This window comes from Trichechus manatus, unplaced genomic scaffold, assembly GCF_000243295.1.
Source record: "Trichechus manatus latirostris isolate Lorelei unplaced genomic scaffold, TriManLat1.0 scaffold00097, whole genome shotgun sequence".
Taxonomy (NCBI): domain Eukaryota; kingdom Metazoa; phylum Chordata; class Mammalia; order Sirenia; family Trichechidae; genus Trichechus; species Trichechus manatus.
Window position 1 is genome coordinate 3,689,204 of NW_004444033.1, and position 7,836 is coordinate 3,697,039.

The 7,836-nt window shown below is 37.3% G+C and overlaps 1 protein-coding gene across 5 annotated transcripts in view; it reads right to left on the reverse strand.

Annotated features, from left to right (window-relative positions):
* Positions 1 to 7,836, reverse strand: part of TNPO3 (transportin 3) — an 89,750-nt gene that overhangs the window by 66,419 nt on the left and 15,495 nt on the right. Inside the window, exon 1 of one of the 5 annotated variants that reach the window (XM_023737094.1) lies at positions 3,372 to 3,523. The exons of the other annotated variants lie outside the window; for them this stretch is intronic. The gene's annotated coding sequence lies outside the window, so the exon portion shown is untranslated. Of the gene's footprint in view, positions 1 to 3,371; positions 3,524 to 7,836 lie in introns of those variants that run through there. 5 annotated transcript variants of the gene reach the window in all.

Genomic DNA, 7,836 nt, shown 5'->3' on the forward strand with positions numbered 1-7,836 from the left:
ACTGTTCAGCCTGGGAGTGGACAGCCCCGTAAAACCAAATGAGACTAACGAGGTACAGGAGTCCAGTGACAAGGGCCAGAAAGCAGAAGGGGACAAGGAAGCTGGTGATAGGGAACCCAAGGTTGAGTAAGGATATTGTTGATGTGTTGTGAGATTGTTAACCATTGTCATAGGGCAACACTTGCAGTAACTGTTAAATGAGAAACTATTTTGTTCTGTAAGCCTTCATCTTAAGTGAGAATAACAGCACAATTTGAAGAGCGCAGTCAATGTCACTGAACTGTGCATGCAGAAATTTTTGAAATGGTGTATCTCTGGCTATGCGTATTTTCACCAAAAAAAAAAAAAGATTGAGAAGTTAGAGGGTTGATACGTTGTGGGGTTGTTAACCAAGGTCATAAAACAACATGTGTACTTCTGTTTCATGAGAAACTATTTGTTCTGTAAGCCTTCACCTGAAGTACAATAAAAAAATTTAAAAAAAAAGAATTCAGAGATTATTGTTCCCATGACCCCCTCCTAAATAATCTGCTAAAAATGATCTTCAGACAACCAAACTGACTAAAGAGAGTAAGGCAACAACAAAAAGGCTGGAGTGAATATTAAATATGTAGTTATAAGGACAGCTAAGAGTCTAAATGAGGATTAAAGGGGAGAAAGATGGTATGTAATGATTACCTGCTCTGACAGTGCAGATGTAACTACTAAAGAATGTTTTCAGTAGGTATACTGGTGGTGATATTGTTAGTACTGTTAGTCAGATGTTGTTGTGTGTTAACATGGAATAAAGCAAATGAGTAATTATGGGATATTCTAATTCTATCACCCTTTGTGTCCTCGACAGCCTGAATTCTCAGTATGGAAGGAAACACAGATGTAACTAATATTTGAAGAACTTAAGTTAAAAACCTTCTAGTACTGAATTTGTATTAAAATTATCTGTATAAATTCATGAGGTATTTTATCTTTAAATAAATATTACTTATATACCTACCTACATAATCTATATATACACATACATACACAACAATTTCCTAGCTCTATCCACTGAAAGCCCTAGATACAGTGTCCAACCCAGTAGTGACAAGCACCCTAGCGCCCAGATTGTGGTCTTTAAATTAAATTTCCCACTAAAGGAAACCAGGGCTCCTTGAAAAAATGGTTGACTCCAGGTTTGAAGCAAGAAATGTACGAAATGAGTCTACGATACTTGTCATACCAGATAGCAAGGAAGCTATGTGAGTCTACTAGAGTCATGTCAAATGTACTGAGAAGCCACCTTAATGAGGCTCTCAGTGGCCAAAGATAGGATAATTTGAGCTTCAGCAATGGAATGAAATGATTACATATTTAAATCCATGACAACTGCTAATGATAAAGAGAAAAAAAAAAATTGTTCACCATAGGAGACATGGTGACCGCTGTGATAGGACATAAACCCACTATCTTACAAGTAAATAAAGGGAGGAATCAAGCATCTATCTGGATTTTCCTATATTAACTATCACTGGGTAACCAAATGACAGATGAGAGGAAATATCTCTTTATATACATATTCCAGCAAATAAATGAAAACTAAAAAATTTAGAATTTCACCATTTTGCAGCCCACAACTAACAGATCTAGGCATTGAGCAACAAAAGCTGATTACACAACAAAAAGAGACTGAGATAGATTAAAGATAACTGCAAATTATCCACTGAGGGGTAGGATATAATTCCCTTCCTCTTGAATCTTGTTTGGCCTTAGTAAACTGGCTTAACTGAAAGAATATGGCAGAAGTGGCATTCTAGGACTTCCCAGGTTAGGTCAAAAGAAGCTTTGGAGCATCTGTCTTGGTATCTTAAACACTAACAACTCTGAGGAAAGCCAACTGCCATGTAAGAACTCAAACCTAATGGAGAGACAATGTGGAGAGGCCCTAAGACTACATGGAAAGGGTGAGGCCTAGATGAGTGCCAGGCATGTGAACGAAACTGTCTTAGAACCTCCAGACTAGCTCATCCCACCAAACAGATGCCTCGTGGAGCAGAAAAATCATCCACTGAGCCCTGCTCAAACTCCTGACCTACAAAATTATGAGATGCAAGAAAACGGTTTTTAAGTCACTAAGTTTTGGGGTAATTTGTTTCACAGCAGTAGATAATCAGAACAGAAAAGCAGATATTATGTGCTTCCTGATGAAAGAACATGATATCCCAATGCCAACAGGATCAAATCTGTGTCTCATCAAGCCTCTGGATCCAGCGGCTGATCTTCAGGAAATACAGAGGAGAGTACAACTGCATCATGACTATACAATTAGCAAAATCCAGACTGTGGGAAACTCCACAGGTCAAATGACTGAGATTCCTCGACAGATAATCTACACAGAGAGAGAGAGAGAACTTGCAGATGAAAAGACACTCAAAAAAAAGCAAGACTCAACCGTAAGGTCAAGGAATGCCCACTTAAAGTATAAAACTCTAAGAAAATACAAAGAAGGGATTATTATAAAAGGACAGTGGTTGTTTTCAGGAAGAGGGAAACTGTTATGTCAAACAGGGAATGAGAAAGAATCCTGGAGTGGCTAGTAAAATTCCATTTCTTGACTTTGGTGGTGGCTGTAAGGCCACCCACATACAATAATTCACTACATTGGTTTTGTGTGGTTTTCTGTACCTGTGTTTAAAAAACAAAATAAAACAACAACAACAAAGACAATTTGCCTATTAAACTGAACTAGTATGAAGTCTGACTGTCAACCCACCAGATCAGAAACCTTGCGAAAAAGTTCATTATGCAGGGCCATGTTGTGCTTTGATTGGCAGAAACCAGCAAAATAAAATAAATAAATAAACCCACCATAACATTACTGATTATGTATATTTCTTACTTAACCATTTCTATCTCTTTAAAAGTAAAGAAAAGATCTCAAAAATGGAGGGCAGAACCAAAAATAAAACACAAAAACTATTTGCCTCTAGGGAAGTGATAAAACTTCGGGGTAAGGAATGTAAAGATTTAGCTTTCAAGCACCTTTAATGATGTTTGAATACCTTTTTACCATATAAATCTGTGTAAAGTAGGATCCTTTTTGTAAATTTTTTTTTAAAAGTTAGATTTTTTTTTCCTTTCTACACAAAGGGAGTGAAGCTTGTTAACATCACACAGCAGTTAGCTGAACATCCTGTCTGCTTCCTAAACAACCTGAGGCATTCTCTCTAGCCAAGAATAACTAGAAAAGATAAATTAAGTACAAAAAATCTGTTTGAAGACGTCGAAGCTTTCAGACAGCAACGACATGAGGCCACAGACCCAGAAAAAAAGGGGAATGAAGAGAGTTCAGCTAAATATTTGGCTCTACTTTTACCCTTAAGGCATTTACTTGCCTCTCTGAAAGCAGCCTATATGAGGCTGAGAAGCTGAAGAGCTCTGGTCAGTCTCATATGACTCTGAAGATGAAACCTGAAATTCAGAGCCCACCAAGGAAGAGGGACCCTGGTAAATACTCCAGATTTTCAGCAGGGATCTCCAAGACTGAAACACAGCGTAGAATCTGCTCAATCTGTCTTGTATTAAAAGATCTGGGTTTATCATAAAGACCTACGGGAAGCAAAAGAAAATAATCTCAGGAGAAAAACATCATTACTATTTCTTCAACTTTTCATAAACAATATCCAACATCTATTAAACAAAGCAAAACTAGGTGACCAAAAAATAAAAAAAACAAAAAGAAAGGTAAGAAGCAGACAGTAGAAAGTAACCTATCTAGATAATGAAATTATCAGACAAGGACTTTAAAATAACTGTGATGCCTTAACTTGGCATCACCAGTAATGGGACAAACATATTATGTGACTTCTGATGTGATGCACTAAAAATGATAAATTACAACCTATGCAGTATTCTTGCGAGGGAAACCCTCACTAAGATAGATCGATACAATAGCCGCAACAATGGACTCAAACATACCAACTCTCTTGAAGATGGCACAGGATCAGGCAACATTTAGTTCTAAGGCTGCCATGAGTTGGAGCTGACCTGACAGCAACTAACACGTAAAATGTTTAACCTGAATGTAATCATGAGAAAACAGGCAGACAAATCCAAACAGTGGGCATATTAAAAACAAATAAACAAAGATAAAAACGGGTCTGGAATTGTGTATTAATGTTAATATCCTTAAAAAACCAGAAATACCCCAGGGAAGTAAGAGACGTAACAAAGAAGGCAATGCATTATCCTCAATTGGATCCCACATGTTTGGGGCGGGGGGGGGGGCTAAAAATCTATAACCTGAAACAATTGGGGGAATTTGAATATGGATTGTATATTGAATAATATTATTGTATCAATGTTGAACTTCTTGAGAATGACAATGGTTTTAGCTTAATTTAGAAGAATGTCCTTGTTCTTAGAACATAAATGTCAAATGTTCAGGGGCAAAGCATTACAAAGTCTGCAATTTACTTTCAAAAGGTTAAAAATACACACACCCACTCAGAGAGTAGAGACAAAAAAAGCGAACAGGGTACTATCAAATCAAGAAGGGTACACAGGTTCTCACTGTACAACCCTTTCAAGTTAGGAAGTTTTTCAAAATAAACAGTTGGGAAAAATTAAATAGATGATTAATATATTCAAGGAATTAGAAGACAAATTCAAGAATTTCTACCAAGAAATGGGATGTATAAAAAAGAAATGGAAATTCTAGAAGTAAAAACACAATAACTAAAATTAAGAACCCAATAACAGAAGGGTTGAACAGCAAATCAGGTAACTGAGGAAAAGATTACTACACTGGACAGTAGGTCAATAGAAAATAGCAAGCCTGAAGCACAAAGTCAACAAAGGATGGAAAATGAAAACAATGCAAATGGGACATGTGGGACACAGTGAAAAAGTCTCACATACATGTAATTAAAATCCCAGAAGGAAAAGAGAGAACAGGGCAGAAGCAACATCTAAAGAAAATGCTTGAGAATTTTCCAAACTAATTAAAAAAAAAAAAAAAGGCTAGATTTAAGAAGCCATACAAAACCCTAAGGACAAAGACCTAGGCACATCATAGTAACAACGCTAAAAAAAACAGAGACAAAGAGGAAAATCTTAAAAGCTAAAGAAAAAAAGATATATTACCTTCAAAGGAACAACAATTAGACTGACAACTGACTCCTCAATAGAAACAATGGAAACCCAAAACTGATCTTCAAAGTGTTTAAAAGAAAATAACTACCAATCCATTATTTTACGCCCAGAGGAAACATTTTTCCAAAATGCAAATGAAACAGACATTTTCAGACAAAAAGGAAAAGGAGACAGTTAATCAGCTACAGACCTACAAAGAAGAAAATACTGAAGGGTGTTCCTCAGGCAGAAGAAAAACAATCCTGGATGCAAGCATGGAAATTAGAAAGGATTGAAGAGCAATGGAAAGGCTAGATATGTGAGTAAATCTCAATGAACACTGACTATATAAAACAATTATATCTTGTAAGGTTTAAAATATATCAATAAAAATACCTGAGAGAAACTCCACTTCCACCTCAGATATAGAGAGACGGAAAAACACGGCCTTCAAACTAGCAATACATGAAAGCAAAGAAACTACAAAAATAACTTTTTAAATGCATCAGAAAGCTGAGGTCCCAAGCAATCAAGTAGACTGAAATCTAAGGAAAACAGACCTCTCAGAGACAGGAAGCAAGCACTGGATCACCAGTGGCTGAGCAAAGGAATAGATGCAAAGCACCAGACAACCAGGTAAGAAAAACTCAGCTAAAATTTTCAACAAATTGATAAAGGCCAAGTGTGGGTATATAGAACCCCTCGGACTCACAACCACAAGGGACATTCACAACCACTTGGAGGCTCTTCTCCACAGACCTCCAGCGAATATTCAAGAGAATGACTGAAGGCAGGGCAGGAGACCAGAGAAAACTCTCCTGGGGTGCAGTCCTGGAGAAGAGGAGCGGCCACAAATGCAGAAAAGGCACAAAGCTCTGCCTGGACCCTTCACCCCTACTGAACAAAAAGTCTTAAGCCCCTGGGGAAGGGCAGCAAATGAAGTCACTCTCAAGGCACAGCTTACGACTCACTGCAGTGCAGTAAGAATAAAAGAAAAGAATCTCTACCCTTAGGAGATAGGCATAAACAATCTTGGGTCCATGACACTACACCAATAACACAAGAGGTCTCCGACTACTCTAGGCGGTACAAAAAAAAAATCTATTCTGCACAAGACCTGCCAGATGCCAGGCATAATATAGGTGTCACAAGCAAGAATCACTGAGGAAGCCCTACCAACAAGACAACAGACACAGGAACTACTTAAGATCAAGGGTATTGTTGTTGTTGGCTGCCTTCAAGTTGATCCTCAAATCATGGCAACCTCATGCATAACAGGATCAGAGTATTGTGATCCATAGAGTTTTCACTGACTGATTGTTTAGAAGTAGATGGCCAGGCCTTTCTTCCTAGCCTGTCTCAGTCTGGAAGTTCTGCTGAAACCTGTTCAGCAGCACAGCAAAACACAACCCTCTACTGATGGACAGGTGATGGCTGTGCTTGAGGTGCACTGGTCGGAATTCACATGGGAAGTGAGAATTCTACCACTCAAACACCACTCCTCCCCCACCAAAGACTAAGGGTACACCAGGGCAACAGCGAACACTCCTGTCCCTATTTCTATACAATGCCAATGACAAGCCTAAATTGAAATGAAAACAATTACATTTACACTAGCATCAAAAAGAATAAAATACCAAGGAATAAATTTAACAAAAGTGTAAGACATGTACAATAAAAACTATAAAAATTGACAGAAATTTTTAAAAACCTAAATAAATGAAAAAACATCTGTGTTCACAGACTGAAGACTTAATATTGTTCAAATGGCAATATTCCCCAAATCTGATCTGCAGATTCAATACAACCCATACCAACATCGCAGCTAGCTTATTCACAGAAATTGACAAGTTGATTCTAAAACTCATTTGGAAATGCAGGGGACCCACAACAGCCAAAACAATCTTGAAAAGGAACAAAGGTGGAGGATTCCCACTTTCCAATTTCAAAACTTACTAGAAAGTTACAGTAATCAAGACAGTGTGGTACTGGCAGAAGGTTAGACATATAAACATTACTCAGCCATAAAGAGAAACAAAGTCCTGATACATGCTACAACATGGATGAAACTTGAAACATTAGGCTGAGTGAAATAAGTCAGTCACAAAAGGACAAACACTGTATGATCCCACTTACATGAAATATCTAGAATAGGCAAATGTATACAGACCAAAGTTTATTAGTGGTTCTCAGAGGCGAAAGGGAAAGGAGGAGTCACTTGCTTGGGGGCACTGAACCTCTGTTAAGAATGATGAAAAAGTTTGGAAATAGACAATAGTGATGGTTGTATAACATGATGAACATAATTAACATCACTGTAGAACATTTAAAATGGTAAATGTTTTGTGTTTTTATATATATATATGTTTATATATATATATATATATATGTACCACAATTAAAAAACCAACAACTAATCTATGGTGACAAGTCAGTATAGTGGTTCTTGGGGGAATGGATGATTTACTGGGAAGAGACAGATTGTTGTATTCCTTCACGTGGTTGGTAGTTACCCAAATGTACACATAAGTAAAAAAATCACTGAACTATATACTTAAGATTGTGCACTTTACTGTATGTAAGTAAATTATCTTTCAATAAAAAAAGTTTTTAAAAAATCCTTTTTTCTAAGGGACAGGAAAGCTGGTGATAGGGAACCCAAGGTTGAGTAAGGATAGTGTTGATGTGTTGTGAGGTTGTTAACCATTGTCATAGGGCAACATGTGT